The following is a 27,013-nucleotide window of genomic DNA, read 5'->3' as shown; positions in this document are numbered from 1 at the left end:
GAGAGAGAGAGAGAGAGAGAGAGAGAAGAAGAAGAAGAAGAAGAAGAAGAGGGAGAGAGATATAGATGAAAAGAATGTCACCATATTGTATTTATAAACACACTGGAAAATTGTTTATTATTATTATTATTATTATTATTATTATGCAGAGAGACAGAGAGATGAAAAGAATGTCACCATATTGTATTTATAGAAAATTGTTTCTTTTTTATTATTATTATCATTATTGTTATGCAGTAAATTAGGAATGAAATTCGGGTTGATAAATGGAGAAGTAATAGTGATGTTTAATTTAACCTCCTGGCGATAATAATCGCACCCTGACTCTCGGGTTGTCCGATGCGGTCTGGGCTTTCTGACCAATCAGAACGGCGCACATTTCGAGAGGGCGTGGTTTTGGGATTTTATTTAATTATTTCGGAACGCGAGTGCGGAACAGAAATAACGGTCGAGGCGCGCGCAGGTTTATGAGCTGCGCCCTGCACGCGCTGCTTCTGCTCCTTTCAAAGCGCCGGCGCTCCTCATCCTCTCAGCGCGAGCGCCTTTCCTCCTCAACAACAGCACGAGCCGCCGCCGCTGTGGCTTTTACACGGAGAGCAGAGCAGCGGCCGCCGCCTGAACGGTAACGCGCTGCTCGGGGGTCTGCGCGCAAACTCAGCCGCTTATTGCAGTGCGTGTGTGTGTGGGGGGGTCTGCTCGCAAACTCATCCGCTTATTGCAGTGTGTGTGTGTGGGGGGGGTCTGCTCGCAAACTCATCCGCTTATTGCAGTGTGTGTGCATGTGTGTGTGTGTGTGTGTGTGTGTGGGGTCTCCAGCGTCTTCCGGCTGCTGTATGTTTGTACAGTAGATTATCCGGAGATGTTGTGATTAGTGTGGGGTTTAACCATCTCTGCTTTCTCTCTCACTGGGTTTCAGCTCAGTTACACTCAGGCTGGGTTCACTGAATATCCACAGAAATAGAAGCTGGAAATGACTGAGCATTGTGTCATCAAGTTTATTGTTTATTATGACTGTTAGTGACACACTCGGCTGTTATGACTGTTTATTATAAACATACTGCGACTCTGAAGGAAGCAGCTTTAAGGAGCTTTAATCACCAGTAATATTTACAAATAAATAAAACTTTAATATTTCACAATCTATCATTAGTGCTTCATCTGTTTGGTTTCGGATTTTAACAAATGAAGTTGATTTGGTTGTTTTTCCAGGATCTGAAACATGCTCATTAACATTAGGTTTAATTTCACTTTAGGAGCATTATATAATAATTAGTAGTATAAGGAAAGCATGACCATGTTAATTATTATGTATCTGATATGTAATAGATCAGATCAGGGTTGGACTTCTTGTTGTTTTGTTTCTTTTCCATATAATATGTGGAAATATGTAATACATGTATAATAACAGTGTCGTAAATACATACATGGTTTAATGACTGCTGATATGAACAGCATCCGTGTAGCTTGTTGTGTGTTTTGTGAACTGCATGGTCTGAAGCAGTGTGTGAGTGAGAAGGTGATCCATGTGGGAACCACACCTTCCGTCGTTCACTCAGTGTCATTCACTGAGGAGTTTATGTACGAAATAATGGATAAATATATAGATTTTATACAGAAATACAGATTTGTCTATATGACTATTCGGTAAATGTTGGGGGGAAGAGATAGAGTTTGGAGAAAAGGAAAGAAAGAACAAGAACGAGGCAGTGCGAGTGCTGAAGAGATAGCCTACTTGTTCTATGTGTGTGTGTGTGTGTGTGTGTGTGTGTGTGTGTCATGTTCTGTTATCCCACTGGGTGGATGTGTCTCCACGTTGGTAACCGGCTGTTAACTTGGCCAAGCTGCAACAACACACACACACACACACACACACACACACACACACACACACACACACACACACACACACACACACACACACTACCACCCCAGAGCCCTCGTTATGTCTCTCTGTGCGACTCTGATGATAAAGAACACACCCCGAGTCACATGAGCACATCAAGACAATATTCATGCACAAGTGGGAGCAGGAGAATTTTAAATTGGGCTCTTGTGTGTGTGTGTGTGTGTGTGTGTGTGTGTGTGTGTGTGTGTGTGTGTGTGTGTGTGTGAGAGAGAGAGAGAGAGAGGAAAGGGAGGGAGGGGAGAGAGAAAGAGGGTGAGAGAGAAAGAGGAGAAAGGAGAGGGGACAGGGAGGGGAAAGAGAAAGAAGGTGAGAGAAAGAGAGAGAGGACAAGGAGGGAGGAGACAGAGAAAGAGGGTGAGAGAGGAGAAGGAGGATAAAGGAGAGGGGACAGGGAGGGAGGAGAGAGAAAGAGGGTGAGAGAGAGAGACGAAGGGACAGGGAGGGAGGGGAGAGAGAAAGAGGGTGAGAGAGGGGAGAGAGAGAAGAAGAAGGATAAAGGAGAGGGGACGGGAGGGAGGAGAGAGAAAGAGGGTGAGAGAGAAGGGAAAGGGAGAGAGGACAGGGAGGGAGGGGAAAGAAAGAGGAAGAAGGAGAGAGAGGGGAGAGGACAGGGAGGGAGGAGAGAGAAAAAGGGTGAAAGAGAGGGGAAGAAAGAGAGAACAGGGAGGGAGGGGAAAGAGGAAGCGAGAGAGAGAGAGAGAATTCCATTCTTTCCAAAAGCTTTTCATTGAATTTTCCAGAAAAGGATAAATTGGTGTTTTTGTCCTTATTTGAAGATGAGTCCTTACTTAAAGTATCTTTGAACTAAAAAATGTGATTTTGAAATGGTTTCTCATTTTGAATAGGTAAAAATCTTTTTTTAAATTAAATTAAATTTGTTAACACAGTGTTTGTGAAACCACATTTTTTTATTTAAAACAGAAACTTTCTCAGTATGACTGTAAAAGTAATGGGTTGTGTGAGTGTTATGGATGAGCTCACTTTGTGTTTTCTCAAGATCAACTTCACAGCTTTAAACCTGTTACATCTGAGATTAGATGATGATGTGATTCCTGGAAACGTTCAGCCGCAGAACTGGTGTGTGCCAAGATCTCTAGCTAAAAATTCAAATGACAAAATCATGAAGAATAACATCTTATGTAAGGAGTTTATTGGATGAGTTTAGCTAATGTTATATAAATCCCTGAAATACGATGATGCAAATCAAGAGTCAGATACTGAAATCTCACTTACAGCTGTTATGTGAAAAATGCGAGCTACCTGACTAAAGTTATGGAGCTCTTTAGGATGACAGGACACAAGGAATGAAACATCTTGGAGCGTGCTGTTATAGGAAAGCAATCAATGATGGATTGGTGTGATGTGACCTGACCTTTTACTATCCAGAAGTTGATGATTTTCTTATTAAACTCTTTTATTCCTGTTATGCCAGTGCAATTTACTGACAATTTCCATTTTTAATTTATTACTGACTGCCTCATGTTGCTTTTTATCGGTTACATTTAATCTTGTGGAATGTTTTACCAACTATACAGGCTTCATGCACACCAGTCTCTGTTCATCTCTTTTTAAAGTTATCTCTTTTAAATGAGGGGGGAAGCCATGGCCTAATGGTTAGAGAAGCAGCTTTGGGACCAAAAGGTCACCGGTTTGATTCCCTGGACCAGCAGGAATGGCTGACATGCCCTTGAGCCCCAAGGTACCTAACCCCCAACTGCTCCCCAGGCTGCTCTGGGCACGTTGTATGTCGCTCTGGATAAGAGCATCTGCTAAATGCCATTAATGTGGTGTGATGTAAAGTTAAAGCAGCATTATGTACAATGCTCGAAAAACCTCATGTCCGATCGTCCGAGACGACTAAAGTCTGTGCAAGGACAAGTAAAACTTTAATGGTAATCATCCGATCGGATGACAAAAGTTAGTGGTGGCAACCTAAGCAACACAGGTGCTAAGAGAGCAGGAAACCAGTCTAAAGTAGCTCGTCTTGTTTCACAGGAAATGCATTAAAATTTTTATTCATCAACATGACAGTATATCTCAAGTACAAAAAATATTTTGAGGAAATCATTCAAATTTCCTTGTTTTTGGTTATAATTCATCAAAGTATGCGTGTGTTTGAGTGTACTGGAAAAGCTCAGCTCAGAGGGGTCCACGTAATGACGTAATTATACCAATTGGCTAAGGGTGACGAGGGTCAAGGACATCGTGAGCCAGCAGTGATGTTGAAGCGGGCAGGTGTCAAACTTGGAACTTTTATATCACGACTAGAGTTAATAATAAATGATATCACTGAATAATGTTCCTTACCTCGAACCAATATATACGATATATATATATATATATATATATATATATATATATATATATATATATATATATATATATATACATTTTTTATTGTTTTTGATGGTTTCATATATTTCGTAATGATATTTTAATTTTCTAAATATTTATCAACATACCGCCATTGTGGCATGGAAACCTGTGATTGGTGGACAGCCGATAAAGGGTGTCTCCCATTAGTTGTAGATCGTGACATAAAAATCGTAAACACATACGGAACCCGCTGTTCACATACGGAAGCCGAGTGGAGATGTCCGGCGTCTGTTGCTGTTGTCCAAAGAAAACTACAACTACAAAAGCTCTACTACCGGATTACTTGGACAATCTTAGTCAGAAATAAGCGAAGGATAGATACACATGGAAATTAGAGTTTATTAGCGGTTATGATCCGTTCAAAATTCCTCGAAATGACTGGAGTGACGGTGCGGATTTGTGGCAGAGCATTAGCATTAGTTACATGTTGGAATATACCTTCTTTTTCCCTGAAAAGTCCCGACATGGAAGAACAGTTTAAAAAAAAAAAACTACAGAAGCAAGAAAACCTTCTTTGTGTAAAGACTTTTTCCCAACATCAGCTTTTGGGAACAGAATGTTGCGAAAGCCAAAGCATTTACTCTCAAAGGGCTCTGACCTAAACTGTGGGCTAGATGGTATTCCCACCCCTCCATATCTCATCAACCCTAAGGACATGTAGTTACACAGCTATCTGCACGCCATCATTTATACAGTGATGGTTATTATTGTTAAAACAATATCTGAAGTGTTATTATTTGTAAAATAACAAAATATCTTGCTCTCGACTTTCAAACAATATTGCAAGATTTTATTTTAATTTTATCTAACAGTGGATGGAACAATAATTACAAACGCTAACAGAATCAGCACATTCCAGTTGTAGCTGTAGTTATACAGTAACTATAATCATTCTTGTAATAATAATAATTTCAATAAACGATTAATGTTCAGTTCCCTCTTCATTTATTCTATATTCAAAGGCACAACTGAGTCGCACAGGTTGAACAGTGTGTAATGGACAATAACAATTTTATCCGAAATAGTTTTTCTTGCCTTAGTCGATTTATTTCCATTTCACATGCATGCAGCTGTTGTAAAGTTCAGTGTGTGTGTGTGTGTGTGTGTGTGTGTGTGTGTGTGTGTGTGTGTGTAGAACTCTCTCGACCTGTAGGTTCATTTCTACACTCTGGTTCCACGGTGACATTTTGCACAGGACTGTGTTCCTTTGATAACAGAAACAAAGCTCCAGCATTATTATTATTATTATTATTATACTCCTTCAAAACTCTCCACAGCTTAATATACCCTAAATGATTCATTCCTCTGCTACTAGAACTTCTTTCTTTCTGAATGTGTGTGCATATATTGGTGTTATGGTTTTGTGGATTTATGATAATTATGCTACTTCACCTATAAAAAAAAATCAGCTGCATTCTGTCCTCTCCAAAGTAAAATAAAGCTCTGGGCAAGTGGAATTGTTTTTCGGGCAAGTATGTTTTGGGTGCTGCTTCCCCATTGGGCAACTAAGGCTGGGAGATTTTTTTCGAGGCCTGATGTAGGAATTTTACCTTAAAATATCAGCTTGAAAATCATTTTGATGGACTTGTAATAGGGAGAATGGTTTGTCGTCTATCTCATGTCCACGCCCGGTTTGTGAGGTATAGCACTACTAGGGCTGGGCGATATGGAGAAAAAAAAAATCTCGATATATTTTTGCTATATCTCGATATCTATGCAGGAAAAACAACCCCCAAAAAACAGACACACCAAATTCAGCGAGGTGTTTTTTTATTGAAGTGCAAACAGGTAGGCAGCCAAGTGCCTAGAGGTAGACAGGTACTAGTAACAAAGTGCTTGTGCACCATTTTTAACATGAATTATCAAACCAAGGAAGTAGTATATTGCCTTATTTTAATTACAAACATAAAACCTGAGGGTAGGCAGTTCTTATAAAGTGTGTCTTAAACATTTAAGATAACAAAAAAAAAACCCTCATTTCATAAATAATAATTTGACTTATAGAAATAATACATATTGCCTTCCTTTTCCTTAAAAACAAAACTCAAACTCATCTCACCGCATAAACTCTCAGCCTGGCACACTCCTCGTACAAAAGTTTGTGGCGTACCTGTAAATGGTTGAACAGGTTCGTGGTGCTCGACGCTTTGGTTGCCACCAATTTGTTGCATTTCCGGCAGTAGACCTCTTTCTGTTGTTCGTCCGACGGTTTAAAACCAAAATATCTCCATATAATGGAGCCATTTGTCCTTTTTTTGGTACGAGTTCTGCCGCCTCCGGGCTTTCTGTGGGCGCCGCCATGTTGAATGAGTTAACACGCCGCCTACACGCGAGGGGAGGGGGTACAAACACACGAAGGAGGCGGGGCGGGCAGCACCATAGCACAGTGAAGGAAATTAAGCACAGTGGCGAAATCATATTAATTTAGAGCATTATCTCGATATATACGATATGCCAAAATCTTTTTCGTGTTCATAAAACATATCGATATATCGCAAATCTCGATATATCGCCCACCCCTAAGCACTACGTAACTCTGGTGGTGTGTCTCAGAAACCTCTCATGAGAGCTGCGTAACACTTTATGGCACTTGCTAGATAACACTTGGACATCGGTACTGGTAATAGGTGCGCTTGCATTGGTTGATGTCTAGCGTTGATGGCCAGCTTGCCACCCAAGTTTGCATCACTTTGTGTCAGGGGCATGCATGTTTTGTAAGGTTAATTTAGTTGGCTAGCTGTTCTTTGTCTGTTAGCATCCCCCCCAGTATTAAATATATATCAGTGTTAGCAGCATATTGTCTATGGTTTTGGTTACGTTAGCTTAGCATGCTACTATTCTGAGTTGTATGCAGAACTTGATGTCTGAGCATGCACGTTTACTTCAAGACATAATTAGTGATCTGTCTCATGGCTAACAGGAAAACCATGACAATCTGATAGCAGAGTGAACGTCCCTGCTAATGCTATTTATGAAAGATTGCAACTGAGGCTGTAACCTTATCAGTGTTGTCCCCGTCTCAAGGAGGTTTGCAGTTTTTTTCAGACAAGAAGAGTCATCTAACCTCAGTTCCATCTCAGACTAGTATGCAAATAAATAAATTCATCTCATGCCAAAACGTTTGGTCAGTCTTTGTCAATCTCACATCAAATAAACCTTGAAAGCTTGGCCACTTTGCAAATCTTCTCAGCTAGCTTGTAATAGATTACACTGTCCTATACAGTGTCTTGCAAAAGTATTCATCCCCCTTGGTGTTTGTCCTGTTTTGTCGCATTACAAGATGGAATTAAAATGGATTTTTGGAGGGTTAGCACCGTTTGATTTACACAACATGTCTACCACTTTAAAGGTGCACATTGTTGTTTTATTGTGACACAAACAATAATTAAGATGAAAAAACCAGAAATCTGGAGTGTGCATAGGTTTTCACCCCCTTTCATATGAAACTCCTAAATAAGAGCTGGTCCAACCAATTCACTTCATAAGTCACATAATTAGTTGATTAAGATCCACCTGTGTGCAATCAAAGTGTCACATGATCTGTCACATGATGTCTGTATAAATCAACCTGTTCTGGAAGGACCCTGACTCTGCAACACTACTAAGCAAGCAACATGAAAACCAAGGAGCCTCCAAACAGGTCAGAGACAAAGTTGTGGAGAAGTATAGATCAGGGTTGGGTTATAAAAAAATATCCCAAACTTTGAATATCCCAGGGAGCACCATTAAATCCATTATAGCAAAATGGAAAGAATATGGCACCGCTACAAACCTGATGAGAGAAGGCCCCCCACCAAAAGTCACAGACCAGGCAAGAAGGGCATTAATCAGAGATGCAACAAAGACACCAAAGATAACACTGAAGGAGCTGCAAAGATCCACAGCGGAGATGGGAGTATCTGTCCATAGGACCACTTTAAGCTGTACAAGCCACAGATTGGGGCTTTAAGGAAGAGTGGCCAGAAAAAAGTAATTGCTTAAGAAAACACGTTTGGAGTTTACCCAACAGCATGTGGCAGACTTCCCAAACACATGGAAGAAGATTCTCTGGTCAAATGAGACTAAAATTGATCTTTTTGGCCATCATGGGAAACACCATATGTGGCGCAAACCCATCACCCTGAGAATACCATTCCTACAGTGAAGCATGGTGGTGGCAGCATCATGCTGTGGGGATATTTTTCATCTGCAGGGACAGGAAAGCTGGTCAGGACTGAAGGAAAGATGGATGGCACTAAATACAGGGCAAGTCTGGAGGAAAACCTGTTTGAGTTGGCCAGAGGTTTGAGACTGGGACGAAGGTTCACGTTCCAGCAGGACAATGACCCTAAACATACTGCTAAAGCTACACTGGAGTGGTTTAAAGGGAAACATTTAAATGTATTGGAATGGCCTAATCAAAGCCCAGACCTCAATCCAATTGAGAATCTGTGGCATAACTTGAAGATTGCTGTACACCAACGCAACCCATCTAACTTGAAGGAGTTGGAGCAGTTTTGCCTTGAGGAATGGGCAAAAATCCCAGTGGCTAGATGTGCTAAGCTAATAGAGACATACCCCAAGAGACTTGCAGCTGTAATTGCAGCAGAAGGTGGCAATACAAAGTATCGACTTTTTTTTTTTTTTGGGTGGAAACCTGTACACACTCCAGATTTCTGTTTTTTCATCTTAATTATTGTTTGTGTCACAATAAAAACAAACAAACAATTTACACCTTTAAAGTGGTAGGCATGTTGTGTAAATCAAATGGTGCTAACCCTCCAAAATTCCATTTTAATTCCAGCTTGTAATGCGACAAAACAGGACAAACACCAAGGGGGATGAATACTTTTGCAAGACACTGTATGTGTAATAGCTACATCATGCCGCCAACAACATTTTATTCGTTTACACACAAACTCCACATTCAAACTCTTAGCAATCAGTGTATATGGACTGAAAATGCAAATGCAGTATTTCGGCAAAATTAAAACTTTCTGTCATTCTTTTTTATGTTTGTGTTCATCTCTGATCTCACAATCAATAAAACCATGCAGTCATATTTGTGTAATAAATGCACACGTGCAGCTGAACATGAGGGGAGCTCAAAGCACAACTTGTATTTACGACAGTGGTGTAAAAATAAATCACACTCCGCAGTTGTAGGGGAGTCCAAGAGCAAGCAAGCAAACAAACAAACAAACAAACAAACAAACAAACAAACAAACAAAAATGCAGTTGAGAAACAACTTCTGTCCTGAAGACTTTCATGTCTCAAATAAAACTACGAGTATACTAGCTGTTCAAAATCTCTTACACTTGACACTCCTTCCATAGATGTGAAATACACTACCGTTCAAAAGTTTGGGGTCACCCAGACAATTTTGTGTTTTCCATGAAAAGTCACACTTTTATTTCCCACCATAAGTTGTAAAATGAACAGAAAATATAGTCAAGACATTTTTCTGGCCACTTTGAGCATTTAATCGACCCCACAAATGTGATGCTCCAGAAACTCAATCTGCTCAAAGGAAGGTCAGTTTTATAGCTTCTCTAAAGAGCTCAACTGTTTTCAGCTGTGCTAACATGATTGTACAAGGGTTTTCTAATCATCCATTAGCCTTCTGAGGCAATGAGCAAACACATTGTACCATTAGAACACTGGAGTGGTTGGTAGAAGAGAGCAACTGGACTTGCTTGAAAAGTCTTGAAGACGTTTCGCCTCTCATCCGAAAGGCATCCTCAGTTCTGTCTGACTAATAGGGAGTATCCAGTATTTATCCTCTCATGGATCATCATAGAATCCGAATCAGAATGCTGATGGCTGCATTGTAGGTGGCTGATGACACCCACCTCTGTTCAGTGATGGTCGTTCCAGGTTGACAAAAATGAACGAGCCTCTCTGGCTAAGATGTCTGCCAGTTTTCTGGAAGTCCTCTCATACTCCCACACCAGTCGAAGGGATCTCATCCCAAAGTGCGTAGAAACATATCTGTGAAGATACTCAGTCATCCAGGTACATAGTAATCTGTGGTTGGTAGAAGAGAGCAACTGGACTTGCTTGAAAAGTCTTGAAGACGTTTCGCCTCTCATCCTAAAGGCATCCTCAGTTCTGTCTGACTAATACTGAACAGAGGTGGGTATCAGCCAACTACAATGCAGCCATCAGCATTCTGATTTGGATTCTATGATGATCCATGAGAGGATAAATACTGGATACTCCCTATTAGACAGACAGAACTGAGGATGCCTTTCGGATGAGAGGCGAAATGTCTTCAAGACTTTTCAAGCAAGTCCAGTTGCTCTCTTCTATCAACCACAGATTACTACGTACCTGGATGACTGAGTATCTTCACAGATACACTGGAGTGATAGTTGCTGGAAATGGGCCTCTATACACCTATGTAGATATTGCACCAAAAACCAGACATTTGCAGCTAGAATAGTCATTTACCACATTAGCAATGTATAGAGTGGATTTCTGATTAGTTTAAAGTGATCTTCATTGAAAAGAACAGTGCTTTTCTTTCAAAAATAAGGACATTTCAAAGTGACCCCAAACTTTTGAACAGTAGTGTAAATGTTTCCGTTCGGGAAAAAAAAATTGCCAAAACAATGATTTATAAGTTTTTCTTTGTTTTGAGCAATTCCAGCGTTATGGATGTGACACTTGAACTCAAAATGGCAACACATGACCCAGTGCATGTTTTATTGTCTCCCAGTATTTAAACAGGTGTTGCATATTTTAAGGCTGTACCATACTGGAGAAGTGATAGAACAAGAACAATTCCCATAGTACATCTAGGGCATGCCAGAAAATGCCAATAAAAGATGCGTTATGGATGTGACAGAAAAAGTATCACTTTTCTTGGGTGACTGTACATTTTTATCAAACTCTGTGAAATTGTAAACCTAATGTCGAAATGGAGATATCCATTTGATAGAGGGGTCCAAGGTGAATATTAAAAAATCTTTGTTTAAAATATTTTGTATTTCATGCAGAGTTTCGGAAGGAAAATTCAGCGTTATGGATGTGACGAAATTCTGTTATGGCTGTGACGCGTCTGAAATAGACATGGCATATGTTTAGAAAATCAGCAATTTAACCACCATAACCCTTTGAAAAACTCTCTAAATATCAGCTAAAATTATCAAAGTTCTTAAATAATATTTAGGATGGCTATTGTTTTGCTGTTTTGTGGATTTTAGCATACATTTCTGTGGCTTGTGGCAATAATATAGGATTGTACATGATCAAAGTTGATTTTAGCTTGGGTTTTACATTATAAGAAAGAAAGACGATATTGTGACATATTAGGTGATCAAAATATAGTGACATATTAGGTGATCAAAATATTTATTTATGTATGTATTTATTTATTTGTTTATTTATTTAGTTTGTTTAGTTTGAAATTTGGGATGCTTTATTTTTGCATGGTGAGGTTGACATTTACATGGAATTGCCCTTAAACAATGAGTTTTAAACTGCTTATTATTAGCCGTAGTCTATGTGGCGTGCCTGTGATACAAGTCCCTGTAAATGAGCTGTTACTATAGAAACAACAGTGTATTTGAAATGATCACATTAATATAAAGCTGTCATTTGAATTACAACCGGTACTACCATCAGAGCTGCTGTTAAAATGAGTCAAATCCTTCTGGCCAATCAGATTCGAGAATTCAAAGGTACTGTGCTTAGACAGCGAGTTGGTCGTTACTGTGAAATAAACCCTGATAGGGTGAAAATTTGACACAAAATATTGATTTAAAAATGATTTTATTGATTAAGTAATGATTTTATTGCTTCTGCTAATGATGTGGTCCATAGCAACAATTTGTTATACGTAGCAACGGGCTGCGATACAGAAATAGCCGACTGTAGAGCACCGTAACTGACCAATCAGAATGGCGTATTCTCCAAAGCCGTGTCATATTTATATTATAATTATTTCTGGTACTGCTGTGAATGAATTATGTGTAATGGTTTAAAATGGTTAGCACTGTCGCCTCACAGCAAGAAAGTTCTGGGTTCGAGCCCAGCGGCTGACGAGGGCCTTTCTGTGCGGAGTTTACATGTTCTCCCCGTGTCTGTCTGGGTTTCCTCTGGGTGCTCCGGTTTCCCCCACAGTCCAAAGACATGCAGGTTAGGCTAATTGGTAGCTCTAAATTGACCGTAGGTGTGAATGCGAGTGTGAATGGTTGTTTGTCTCTATGTGTCAGCCCTGTGATGATCTGGTGACTTGTCCAGGGTGTACCCCGCCTTTCGCCCGTAGTCAGCTGGGATAGGCTTGAGCTTGCTTGCGGCCCTGTACAAGTGGTTACGGATAACAGATGGATGGTTTAAAATGATATCTAAGAGGTACAGTATTAAAGGGACGTTTATGTTTAGGGTGATTTTTAAATTCCGAGTGTGTTGCTCTGCAGATGTGTGTGTGTGTTCTAGCCCAAAGCAACTGTTCTGTACAGCAGTGTAATGCATGTGTTCATTTTGCAGCACTCAGAGCAGCACAGCTGGCTGTCCTGGGAGAGTGTGTGTGTGTGTGTGTGGTGTGTGTGTGTGTGTGTGTGTGTGTCTGTGTGTGTGTGTGTGTGTGTGTGTGTGTGTGTGTGTGTGTGCGCGCGTGTGTGTGTGCGTGCAGTGATTTGGATCCATGTTATTGAGGTCAGTTTTTTTTCAGTTTCTATTGATTGTTGAAATACAGCACTTTAACGCTTTATAATCTAATATTAAAGTGCACCATATTAAACCATACACTATTATTTATTAACCCTTAAACAACAGATTCATTAAAAACCTCTTACACATTATTCTTAACTATCAGTACATTATCATTTACATTGATAACAATTGATACATTATCCTTAAAGCTAGACGGCCTTTCGATTTCATAAAATCGGTGAAATTTAGTTCCTTCTGAAATTTGGTCATTGTGATATATGTTTATTTCTGCAACATCTCAAAGAAAAAAAAACAGGCCATTCTGTGGCTGGGAAGTTATTTAATTTGAGGGGATTTCTGAGCAAATAATGTGCATGAAATCGCTCGCTTCGCGCAGTCAAGCAGACAGAGGAAGCCTGTGTGCGCATGCGCAGGTATACCTTCTTCCTCTTTTGAGTTTTACAGCAGCTGGCATCCACAGTGTTGCATTACTGCCATCTACAGGTTTACCTTTGACCGTGCACTGACAGTTCCATCATTCTGTCACTAAACTAACAGCTGATCACACCGAAGTACTCGCTGACCGCCGATATTTATTAGTTTGGTCCTGTGTTTCCTTTCCTTCTTATATAACATAACGTCTTTTCTTCTCGCTTTCCGTTACTGTGGTCGGTCTTTCACGTTTCATTCGTTTCCTCCATTTTTCTCTCCTGTTTCAAATTTGTATCCCACAATGCCTTGCGTGAACGGGGAAAGCCCACCATGTGATGCATGACGTAGTATCTTGAATTGGGTCATGGTGAAGCAGGAAAAAATAGCAGAGAATTTAGGGCCATGTCGTCTTTAAATTCATTAATTGTTCTATTAAAAAAACTAATATAATTGGAAGTCTATGATTCGAATTCAGTAGGTTTTGGTTCACTAAACAAAAATAATTGGGTTTCGGGGAAAATTCTTTTTATGACCTACACTTGAAAACTCTGACTACGTTTAATAAATCCTAAACCACACCCAATTAAATAGGCCTGTTGTAACACTCTTGTACAACCCCGATTCCAAAAAAGCCGGGACAAAGTACAAATTGTAAATAAAAACGGAATGCAATGATGTGGAAGTTTCAAAATTCCATATTTTATTCAGAATAGAACATAGATGACATATCAAATGTTTAAACTGAGAAAATGTATCATTTAAAGAGAAAAATTAGGTGATTTTAAATTTCATGACAACAACACATCTCAAAAAAGTTGGGACAAGGCCATGTTTCCCACTGTGAGACATCCCCTTTTCTCTTTACAACAGTCTGTAAACGTCTGGGGACTGAGGAGACAAGTTGCTCAAGTTTAGGGATAGGAATGTTAACCCATTCTTAGGATTCTAGTTGCTCAACTGTCTTAGGTCTTTTTTGTCGTATCTTCCGTTTTATAATGCGCCAAATGTTTTCTATGGGTGAAAGATCTGGACTGCAGCCTGGCCAGTTCAGTACCTGGACCCTTCTTCTACGCAGCCATGATGCTGTAATTGATGCAATATGTGGTTTGGCATTGTCATGTTGGAAAATGCAAGGTCTTCCCTGAAAGAGACGTCGTCTGGATGGGAGCATATGTTGTTTTAGAACCTGGATATACCTTTCAGCATTGACGGTGTCTTTCCAGATGTGTAAGCTGCCCATGCCACACGCACTAATGCAACCCCATACCATCAGAGATGCAGGCTTCTGAACTGAGAGCTGATAACAACTTGGGTCGTCCTTCTCCTCTTTAGTCCGAATGACACGGCGTCCCTGGTTTCCATAAAGAATTTCAAATTTTGCTTCGTCTGACCACAGAACAGTTTTCTACTTTGCCACAGTCCATTTTAAATGAGCCTTGGCCCAGAGAAGATGTCTGCACTTCTGGATCATGTTTAGATACAGCTTCTTCTTTGAACTATAGAGTTTTAGCTGGCAACGGCGGATGGCACGGTGAATTGTGTTCACAGATAATGTTCTCTGGAAATATTCCTGAGCCCATTTTGTGATTTCCAATACAGAAGCATGCCTGTATGTGATGCAGTGCCGTCTAAGGGCCCGAAGATCACGGGCACCCAGTATGGTTTTCCGGCCTTGACCCTTACGCACAGAGATTCTTCCAGATTCTCTGAATCTTTTGATGATATTATGCACTGTAGATGATGATATATTCAAACTCTTTGCAATTTTACACTGTCGAACTCCTTTCTGATATTGCTCCACTATTTGTCGGTGCAGAATTAGGGGGATTGGTGATCCTCTTCCCATCTTTACTTCTGAGAGCCGCTGCCACTCCAAGATGCTCTTTTTATACCCAGTTATGTTAATGACCTATTGCCAATTGACCTAATGAGTTGCAATTTGGTCCTCCAGCTGTTCCTTTTTTGTATCTTTAACTTTTCCAGCCTCTTATTGCCCCTGTCCCAACTTTTTTGAGATGTGTTGCTGTCATGAAATTTCAAATGAGCCAATATTTGGCATGAAATTTCAAAATGTCTCACTTTCAACATTTGATATGTTGTCTATGTTCTATTGTGAATACAATATCAGTTTTTGAGATTTGTAAATTATTGCATTCCGTTTTTATTTACAATTTGTACTTTGTCCCAACTTTTTTGGAATCGGGGTTGTATTTATTTCAAGAATCTGGCTCACTGTACATATCGACATTAAATAAAGCTATCTATCTATCTATCTATCTATCTATCTATCTATCTATCTATCTATCTATCTATCTATCTATCTATCTATCTATCTATTGCTGTTAAAATTTGAGGTCAATTGAACGAGAATTGGCAAAGTTATTAGACTGTGAAATGATATCAAATTTTTTGAAACACCTTTTGTGTATATATATATACATACACACACACACATGGTGGTGTAGTGGTTAGCACTGTTGCCTCACAGCAAGAAGGTCCGGGTTCGAACTCCGTAGCTGGTGAGGGCCTTTCTGTGTGGAGTTTGCATGTTCTCCATGTGGGTTTCCTCCGGGTGCTCCGGTTTCCCCTACAGTCCAAAGACATGCAGGTTAGGTTAACTGCTGACTCTAAATTGACCGTAAGTGTGAATGTGAGTGTGAATGGTTGTCTGTGTCTTCGTGTCAGCCCCGTGATGACCTGGAGACTTGTCCAGGGTGTACCCCGCCTTTCGCCCATAGTCAGCTGGGATAGGCTCCAGCTTGCCTGCGACCCTGTAGAACAGGATAAAGTGGCTAGAGATAATTTTATATATATATATATATCTATATATATATATATATATATATATATATATATATATATATATATATAAATTTTGACATGTACAGTGCCCTCCACAATTATTGATTTCCCTCCACCATAAAGATTAGTTGAAAAAAAAAAGGTTAGAAATAATCCACCTTTTGGTGAAGTCACTTCATCTCACCCTGAAAAAATGAGAAAAATCCAAACTTGTATTGAAATAACTTTATTCAGAGAAAAACAAATCCCTCATCAAGAAATTATTTTCAACAAAAACACATGTTCCATTATTATTGACACCCCTGTATTTCATACTTTATACAACCTCCCTTTGCCTGTAAAATAGCACTGAGTCTCTCCTATAACATTTTATAAGGTTGGAGATACAGAGCAGGGCGTCTGAGACTGTTCCTCTTTACACAATGTCTAGATCATCCCGAGGCCCTATCTGTTGTCATGAAGGTGGCGTCTGATGGTGGTTTTGGAGACTCGGAAACCCCAAGATTTTACTTTTTCTTGAAATTCACCAACAGGGATCCTTGGGGATTTTTTTTTTTTTTTTGCCTCTCTTACCCTCCTCCTCACTGAACATGGGAGCAAAATAAACTTGGATCCTCTTCCAGGCAAGTTTGTAACAGTTCCATTTGGTGTTCACTTTTTTATTATTGCCCTAACAGTAGAAATGGACATTTTCAGGCGAATAGCTATTTTTTATAACCATTCCCTGACTTATGAAGGTCAACACACTTCGCCCTCATTTGGCTTGTGTGTTCTTTTATCTTTCCCATGTTGATGGATGACTAAGGGAATTTGGTCTCCATGTCACCGCATATTTGTCCCCCAGTTAATCAGGAAGTCATGGATTACAGCTTGAAAATTCCTACACACTCCAATCAACTCAACAATGTACAATTTAAATGTGAAACATACTTCGGTTACATTGTGTTCACTATAATTTCTTGGGGTGCCAATAATAGTGGCACGTGTTTTTGTTGAAAATAATTATTTCTTGATGAGATATTTCTCTTTCTCTGAATAAATTTAATTTAAGGCTGTTTTTTCCCTCATTTTTTCAATGTGAGATGAAGCGACTTCACCAAAAGGTAGATTTTTCTGACCTTTACATGGGGTGCCAATAATTGTGGAGGGCACTGTTCAAAATTGACATAGTTTAGGATTGTTGTATGATGCAGCTGATTTCATAACACTGAGAATGGAAAACAGTCTAGAGAGCCTAAATCAGGATAATTATTTATGTTAAATTACAGTAATGATTTCGAGTTGATTTGTGTTATACTGTGCCTCCAGAAAGGATTCATCCCCAGTGATAATTTCTCGTTGTTGTATTGTGGCATCAAATTTAATTTTTAAGAATTTTTTTTTGCTCATTTTGAGGTGATTCTCTACAGAAAGATAAAGATTTTTGATATCCTCAGGATTCTTTAAAAAAACACTCTACAAACTGCATAACTGATAAATATTCAACCCTCTCCCCTTTCCTCTATGTTAAATAAGATACAGCTGTGTTCATTTTAAAGTCCACATCTGTCCAAGTGTACGTGTGCACAATAAATATCTCTGATTTTGGGAATTCTCACAGCTAAAATGGCAGATCAGTGGTGGGTTTCCCAAAATCCTCTTAACACTAAGGGCATCTTAACTAGGAGAGAGAGTGTTCATTGTGCTGCTCGCTCTACCATTTAACGATGATCTTTGTGCTTCGATGCTTTTGGGAAACTCGGCACAAATCAGTCCTGCTGCCATGTGAAGCGCCAAGATGAAGTTGTTCAGAGTAAAAATGATGGAGAAGTTTGTGAAATCCATTTAACAAAGAAGAAAAACTGTGGCACAACACAGACCAAGATCAGGCCAAACCGAGGGCTCGGGAAAAAAGGGCAATTGTCAGAGAATTATCCAAGAGTCCAGCAACAACACTGAAAGGGTTACAGTGTTCACTGGCTGAAATAATAGACGCTGTGCATACATCAACAATCTCATCAGCTCTTCACAGGCTCGGCCTCTAAGGGAGAGTGACCTGAAAGACGCCACTTCTGAGAAAAGCCATATTAGAAAATCTGAAAGCTTTTGGAAAAGAAATTTGTAGTCTGACAAGACTATAGTTAAGCTATTTGTTCTAAAACCAAAGCATAATATTTGGTGCAAAACAAATAAAGCCCAACACCCAGGTAACACCATTCATACAATCAAACATGGTGGTGGTAGCATCATGCTGTGTTCCAGTCAGCTAGATACCGTACATGCATTTAGGGTGAAAATATATGCTCCAAGAGGACAATGAGCCAGAGCCAAAAACTACAATGGAATTGCCTGGGGGGAAAAAGAAGCCCAGAGTAAGTCCAATTGAAAAATCTGTGGTATGACTTGAAAATTACTGAAATAAAATTTTTAAAAATGGGCTGCACGGTGGTGTAGTGGTTAGCACTGTTGCCTCACAGCACGGAGGTTCTGGGTTTGAGCCCGGTGGCTGACAGGGGCCTTTCTGTGTGTTCTCCCCATATCTGCATGGGTTGCCTCCTGGTGCTCCGGTTTCCCCCATAGTCCAAAGGGATGCTGGTTAGGCTAATGGGTGGTTCTAAATTGGCCATAGGTGTGAATGTGAATGGTTGTTTGTCTTTATGTGTCAGCCCTGTGATGATCTGGTGACTTGTCCAGGGTGTACCCCGCCTCTCACCCAGAGTCAGTTGGGATAGGCTCCAGCTTGCCCTCGACCCTGCACAGGATAAGCTGTTACAGATAATGGATGGATTTTGTGCAATATTTGAGTGATGAAAAGTTTATTTGAACTGATAGATGAAAGTGTGGGTGGGGTTGACCTACCAGGGCATGCTGGCTGCCTGATTCAGAAGACTTATTGCTCTGAAAAGAAAAGGATATTTGAACTGGCAATATTTTAATTCAAGTTTTCTTGTAACAAGTAATTTTCCCTCAAACTGAATACTACTGAAACAAAATGTGTTAAAACAATGTACTGTATATATTAGACTGTTTAGTATGATAGTGGCATATGTGTTATTAGTCTCTGTAGTTGTGTGGTGACAATGGGGCTGGACCATGGGCTGGTGGACTGGTTGATGATCCTGGAATGGAGCATGCAGTCTTCTTCCACCTCTATAGCCTGACAGCAGGCCTCTGGGTCCCAGTAGGTCCTTTGACAGATCACCACACCTGGAGGTGTCTTGATGTCATGCTGGATTATGTGTGTTTACCTGGGCTCTACTGAGAACACGTCCGCAAACTGGTCCTCCAGCTCCTTGAGCAGCACTGAAGGGCTGGCTAGGATGATGGCATGTCCCAAGTCCAACAGGACCAGTATTGGTCTCCCATTAAGCCAGAGGGTGACTGTGGGGGTGCTGGCATTGGAACATTGTGCATGGTGCAGCCAGCTAGCCATGGCTTGTAGATCTTTGGGAGAGGGGCTCTGTTGGTCTCAGTGGACTTGGATTGGGGCTGTTCCTGTGTCTGTCTTGGCATTCTATAGGCTGCACCATGGCATGTCAGCGGAGCTCTGAGTGGGTGTCCCAGCCCCTTCCCGATTTCAAGTGTAGAGACAGTGCATTCTAGGGCTGTGACCATGTCCTGCAGTGTCTTTGCTGCTTTCATCCCCACAGCTTTCCTTTTTTGTCTGGGGAGGGCTCTCAGAAATTAGTCAAGGGCGACATGTTCCACTATATCTGACAGGGACAGCTGGTCTAGCTTGAGCCATCTTCAAGCAATGTACAGGAGGGCATCCATCTGCCCCCTTGGTTCTTTGCTGAGTTCATAGGCCCAGTGGTGGAACTCTGAGGTGGCTCACATGGAGGTGAGCCAATAGGGGGCCAGGATCTCTTCTTTGACTGTAGATTAGTTGTCAGCTTCTTTGTCTGAGAGCGCATGGTAGGTCCGCTGCACCTCCCCAGTGAGTAGAGGGGCTAGGGTGCAGGACCAGTATCGTGGAGCCCAGCCTGCTCTGGTTGCAACCCTCCCAAAGGTGCCTAAGAACACCTCAACATTGTCCTCAGCAGTCAGCTTTGTGAGCAAGCATTGGGAGCTTGCTCACAGTCGCTGCTGGGCTGGCCTGCTTGAGGGACAGGAGCTCTTGGGTGGCCACATGAAGGCCCTGTGCCATCTCCTGGGAGAGCTGTGACTGCTGCAGACTGGCCTCGAGGAGATGCCACATGACCGGATCCAGGACTGGAGGGTTGATGTGTGGGTCTGTGTCCTCTGCTTGCATTCTCCACCAGTGTGGTGCCTCCTAGTGCTCAGGTTTGGACACAGACTAAGGAGAAAGAGGTTTGGTGGAAAACACAAGTGCACTTTTATTTACAAAGGTGGTAGGGAGTGGGGAAAAGGAAGTGAAGGTGTTTAGATATGGCTTCTTCTTTGAACTATAGAGTTTTAGCTGGCAACGGCGGATGGCACGGTGAATTGTGTTCACAGATAATGTTCTCTGGAAATATTCCTGAGCCCATTTTGTGATTTCCAATACAGAAGAATGCCTGTATGTGATGCAGTGCCGTCTAAGGTCCCGAAGATCACAGGCACCCAGTATGGTTTTCCGGCCTTGACCCTCACGCACAGAGATTCTTCCACACTGAAAAAAATGGCCTGTTAAATTAACACAAAAAAAATCTTGTACATCGGTTGCCCTTATTAAAATCATATCCACTAAGACCAATTAAGTCATGTTCAGTCAAACAGAACATGACTTAATTGGTCTTAGTGGATATGATTTTAATAAGTGCAACCAATGTACAAGATTTTTTTGTGTTAATTTAACAGGCCATTTTTTTCAGTGCAGATTCTCTGAATCTTTTGATGATATTATGCACTGTAGATGATGATATGTTCAAACTCTTTGCAATTTTACACTGTCGAACTCCTTTCTGATATTGCTCCACTATTTGTCGGTGCAGAATTAGGGGGATTGGTGATCCTCTTCCCATCTTTACTTCTGAGAGCTGCTGCCACTTCAAGATGCTCTTTTTATACCCAGTCATGTTAATGACCTATTGCCAATTGACCTAATGAGTTGCAATTTGGTCCTCCAGCTGTTCCTTTTTTTGTACCTTTAACTTTTCCAGCCTCTTATTGCCCCTGTCCCAACTTTTTTGAGATGTGTTGCTGTCATGAAATTTCAAATGCGCCAATATTTGGCATGAAATTTCAAAATGTCTCACTTTCGACATTTGATATGTTGTCTGTGTTCTATTGTGAATACAATATCAGTTTTTGAGATTTGTAAATTATTGCATTCCGTTTTTATTTACAGTTTGTACTTTGTCCCAACTTTTTTGGAATCGGGGTTGTGTATATATATATATATATATATATATATATATATATATATATATATATATTTTTTGCGGTCTGGTTTCCATCAGATCCTGCGCTCTGATTGGCTGGCGAGCGGGTCCGTGTTCTACGATACGGACCCTGGTTACGGACCTCTGGCGACTCGCTCGTTTACAACAACAGCAAACGTCATAGCAATTTTTGTCAACATTTATTTTCACATTTCTCAGGAGAATAGCATTAATTTCACATCATGGATAGCGATAACGACAGTCTTTACAGTGAAAGCGAGTTTTACTACCCTGAGGAAGACGAAATAAAAGAAAACATTCACGCCTGGAAATTAACTTTTTTGCCAACAAGCCAGTGGGGCTTGTAACTTTGCAAAGTTACTAGCCCGACTCTGAATTCATTAGCCCGACACATATTGAGTTTAATTTTTAACAAATTAAAAAAAATCAAATAATTTTTATAGCAAATATTTAAAAAAATTAATTTATCTTACTTTACATTTTATGAGATTTTTTTTTATTAATGTTTACTTGGTAGTAGTAGTTCAGATATTGTGATGGTGTAACTGTTCACACACACAGCTGCAATGTATTTAATAGTGATTAGATTTAGTAAGTGGTAAGATTTGACGCCAATTCCCAGTAATTACGGAAATCACGCTATCTGGTGGAAAATTGCTGAATCACTCCAAATCACGCGTCTCACTCACGTCTCGCGAGAAACAACAAAAATGGCACCGACCTCGCTATACATAAACAGTAAGCCGATTTTCGGTGATTTTGAGTGATTTATGACACTTGCAGTTACAAGCCATCAGGGCTTGTGCTTTATGTGTTTTCCGACGCCCGAGGCAAAATTTTGACACCATTGGCGTACGGGCGTACGTCAATTTCCAGCCCTGGCATTTCAGGAGAAAGCTAAAAACCTGTAACTGTTGCTAATGCCAAGCAAAAACATGGCTGAATCCTGAATGACTCAATTTTGTATAAATAGGGGACTACATAGGCGGCAAAATGTAGTTTTTTTTCCTGCCATGGAAGTGCACTTGTATACTGAGGAGGAAGCAATTTGCATTACAGCCGTGAATGAGGATTCAAAATGGCGGCTCGCCTCGGCTCAGTTTTCCCTTTCGGGCGCTCTCATTTTCTGTTAGAATTTGGTAAAGAAAAAAATAAATATATTATTTAACAGCTTAAGGTCGGTCTGTATGGTGAAATACCGTGACCTCGGCCTTGAATACTGACCTTGGTCAGTACTTTCAAGACTTCGGTCATGGTATTTCACGATACGGACTTCCCAGCTGGTAAATAACATATATTTATTATCCCACAAGGGGAAATTTACATTGTTACAGCAGCAAAATATAGAAAGAGAAAAAGATAAGGCAGTGAAGGAGTAGTGCAAAAGTACTAAGTATACAAAAAAGGATATATATATAAAAGAAATAAGCTACAAATTTAAAGATAAAAATTAACAAATTTGCATAAATTAACAGGTTTGCAGATATATAGTTAACATAAGTGTATTGCACAGGTGGTATTGCACTTGTAAGTATTGTACAGGTAGTATTACTCGTATTACACAGGTAGTATTGCACAAGTAAGTAGGTATATTCCAGAGGAGCCATTTTAACAGTGTGTAGCTAGCAGTTTGCTGTAAAGTACTGATACTGCTAGTCAGTGCACACAGTATACATTTAGAGGGGTCTCTATGGATGTAGAAGTGATCTGGACAGTATTGTTCATTATTGTGAGGAGTGCCAGTTGTACAGTCTCACAGCAGTAGGGAGGAAGGAGCTGCTATATCTCTCCTTAACACACCGCAGATGGAGGAGCCGGTCACTGAAGGAGCTGCCCAGTGCTGCTACTGTCTCCTGCAGTGGATGGGAGGTGTTCGCCATTAAGGATGACAACTTGGCCAACATCCTCCTCTCCCCCACTACATCGACTGAGTCCAGTGCACAGCCCAGGACAGATCCTGCCTTCCTCATCAGCTTGTTAAGTTTTTTCCTCTCTGCTGTTGTGATACTGCTTCCCCAACAGACAACTCCGGCTGATGCCACCACAGAGTCATAAAAAGAGTTCATCTGAACAATAAACTGGACTGGACTGATCACACACACACCCTGTACTCCAAAGGCCTTGAGCCTCCTCAGCAGGTGGAGTCTGCGCTGGCCTTTCTTGTACAGGGTGTGTGTGTGATCAGTCCAGTCCAGTTTATTGTTCAGATGAACACCCAGGTACTTGTAGCTCCTAACGATTTCAATGTCCTTTCCCTGAATGTTGACTGGGGTAGGTGAAGAGAACCTCGTCCTGCGGAAATCCACCACCAGTTCCTCGGTTTTACTTGTATTGATCTGGAGGGAGCTCCGTTGGCACCAGTCCACAAAGTTGACAAGAAATTGTCAAAGTACAAGTTATTTAATCAAGGGTCAAAACTCTGGTAAAATTTTCACAAACGAAATTAAATCGCAATATGCATATTACCATCATATAACAAGGCCTTTTGCCAAGCTTTGAGAAATTCATCCAAAAATTGTGAGAGGAGTTGATGTCAGAAGGCAAGCGCAACTTCACGAAATTGTGATAGTACAAGGTTGTTAACCAAGGGCCACAACTCTGATGAAATGCGAACGAATTGAACAAAATAACAATATGCGTACTAATGACATATATAATAATGCCTTTTGCCAAGTTTCGTGAAATTCCTCCAAAAATTGTGAGAGGAGTTGATTTCAGAAGGTGAGCACCCTTCCCGGGACGGACGGACGGACATCGCCACGACATAATCTCCCTACAGACCTTTCAGCCAGCGGGGGATAAAAAACTGCTTGATATTAATGCCTACTTAAAAAAAAAAGAACAAAGAAGACAGTAAGTTGTAAAAAAATAATTAATTACAAAATTTTAACTTTCAAATCAGTTGCAGTCCCATCACCAAGACTTTTGACTACCAAAAAAACCCTATTTTCCTCAAAAATATATTTTCCCAATTTAACATCTAGTTCTAGCATCCCAATGAATAATAAGCTATTATTGGATGAGGCTAAACAAAATATCGTGATTTTTTTAGTGCCGAGCAAGCAGCAATTATTTGCCGATGCCGAAAGCAGACACTAACAAATCACGGTATTTTGTGAAAACTGAGTTCAATAACTGGTTTATCATTCAAATAATTTTTTTGAAATACTGATTGTGAAGTTGGGCAGCACGGTGGTGTCGCCTCACAGCAAGAAGGTTCTGGGTTCGAACCCAGCAGCTGACGGGGGCCTTTCTGTGTGAGTTTGCATGTTCTCCCTGCGGGTTTCCTCCGGTTTTTCCCAAAGACATGCAGGTTAGGTTAATTGGTGGCTCTGAATGACCATGAGTGTGAATGGTTGCTTGTCTCTATGTATGTGTCAGCCCTGGTGACTTTTCCAGGGTGTACCCCGCCTCTCACCCATACTCAGCTGGGATAGGCTCCAGCTTGCCCATGACCCTGCGCAGGATAAGCGGTTATGGATAATGGATGGATTGTAAAGTTTGTGTGACAAATCAAATGATAACAAAGAAATCAGATGAAATCACTGTTTTATTTACATGTCATAGAACTCAAAATACTAAAGTGTGAAGTCACTGCGCATGATCAGACCGTTATTTATCGGCAGTTATTTGCAGTTTGCCCAGCCAATCAAAACGGCATAAAAAATTATTTGAATGATAAATACAATTATTTCTCATGTTACATTAAAATGCTTATGCTTTTGTATTTTATCTTTCATTCAGAGAGTCAGAGTCACATTTGAAATTCAACTTTAAAAACCATAATGAAATGTTTTTCAGACTTTCAGGGACCTGCTCTATAACTTTGCTCGACAGAGATCACATTTCCATAAATACATGTATATGGTGAGATACGCTGCTCTTTATTTACATTTTGAAAGTATCATGATATATCAATTTTAGCTACAGTATATAAACCATTTTTATACAGGTATAATGCCAAGAGCAAAATATTTGTTGTTATTGATTTCCTGGTACATTCTTACTGTTTTTTTTTTCTTGATATATGACGTCAGGGGAAACTTGAGAGGCAGTGATTCAGTGGAACTTTTCTGCTACTGATATGCAGAGAAGAAAGACAAGGCATTTGTCCCTTATCAGTGCAGACGCTGATTTTTCTGAAGTTCAGGAGGTTAAATGTGGAGGAAAGCTATAGTTTGTAATCTCAGAGTGCTGCAGAAAGATGAGTCTTCAGGAACGGAAGGGCATTAGATGCTGTTAGCTGATGAATGTCGTCATTTAATCAGGGCCTTAAGAGTTGGCACTTTATTAACCTCACTGCCAGGATTCTCTGATTCTGCTCCAACCTGGCTCGCTCAGAATTTCAATCAATGTTAACGCTGACTCTCTTTAGCTGGGCAATATTTCAGAATACTTTGGCATCGCTTTTAAACCTACTTATGTTGTTTGGTTAATAATCTTAGCTTGAATAAATAAGGCTCTCCGGAGGCTTTTCTGTCCTTGTGCATGTTGTGAATGTGACTGTGGTTTTATTACGTTTTACCTTAGGATACATGTTTTTTCATCAGTACTAAATAACATATTAATCTTGTCTGGTGTCAGAATTATGGGATTGACTTCTCCAGAAAAGGATGTGATGTTCCTTCAGATTTGTTACGAATAAGGAATTGTAGATGACAACATTCCTTAATTGACAATCTCTTAAATCTGTATCAATATATCTATTATTATTCTATCCACAGTCACTGGATATGAGCAATTGCACACTCTGATTGGCTACTCTACTACTAGGATATCAGCTCATATACTGTGAGAAGAGAAAGACAAAATGGTGTAGCGTGTTGCTGAACCAACCGAGGATGAAATAAAAACTGCACTCGAAAACAAAACCACAAAAAATACAAAACAAAAGCAACAAAATATGGAATAAAAGGATTTGATGGTAAGAACCTGTTTTTTTCAAGAGTTATTATTATTAGGATGCAGTGCAAAGCACTGCAACTATTGTTCTTCTACGTGTTTCTTCTTCTTCTTCCGTATTCTTCTTCTTCCTCCTACGCAAATTTTGATTTCGAATAACTCAATAACCATACGTCGCACACAGACAAACAATATATCAAAACGTGCGGCTCGATCGGACTCGCTATGCTATTACCTTTCTCTACAGAATACGATTTTTTCGCGACTACGTCGCGAAAAAATCGTCGAAAAAACCCCCATTCATTTCTATGGAATTAATTGGAAAAAAAAGCACTTTTTCAACGTTTTTCAAACGTCCGCTGCTCTGGCATGCTTTAACCTAGAGACGTGATTCAAACTCTAAAACATAGGAAAACTTCTCCTCTGTGGATCTGGCATTCAACTTTTCTGCTAGGTTCTACACTTTCGGATCAGTCCCGGCTCAAACGCCATGTGGGTTCTGGGAGAAAATCCGGCTTTTGAATGGGTGTCTATTGCGTTACACACCAGTGAAGCTCGTTAACTTAGAGTGGAGAGAGGTTGAAAAAAAAGCTCAAACTTTCTCGCTTAAACTGTGTTTTCAGCCACAAATTT

At 40.3% G+C, this 27,013-nt stretch overlaps 1 protein-coding gene across 1 annotated transcript in view; it reads left to right on the top strand.

Annotated features, from left to right (window-relative positions):
- Positions 1 to 564: 564 nt before the first annotated feature.
- The window catches only part of apba2b (amyloid beta (A4) precursor protein-binding, family A, member 2b), a 359,367-nt gene continuing 332,918 nt past the window's right edge, over positions 565 to 27,013 (top strand). The window contains exon 1 of the mRNA XM_060911219.1: positions 565 to 622. The gene's annotated coding sequence lies outside the window, so the exon portion shown is untranslated. The remainder of the gene's footprint in view (positions 623 to 27,013) is intronic.

The sequence above is a fragment of the Neoarius graeffei genome, chromosome 27 (assembly GCF_027579695.1).
Source record: "Neoarius graeffei isolate fNeoGra1 chromosome 27, fNeoGra1.pri, whole genome shotgun sequence".
NCBI classification, from domain to species: Eukaryota; Metazoa; Chordata; class Actinopteri; order Siluriformes; family Ariidae; genus Neoarius; species Neoarius graeffei.
Note: the sequence above shows the minus strand (reverse complement) of the source record. Positions and strands in the feature narration are given on the sequence as shown.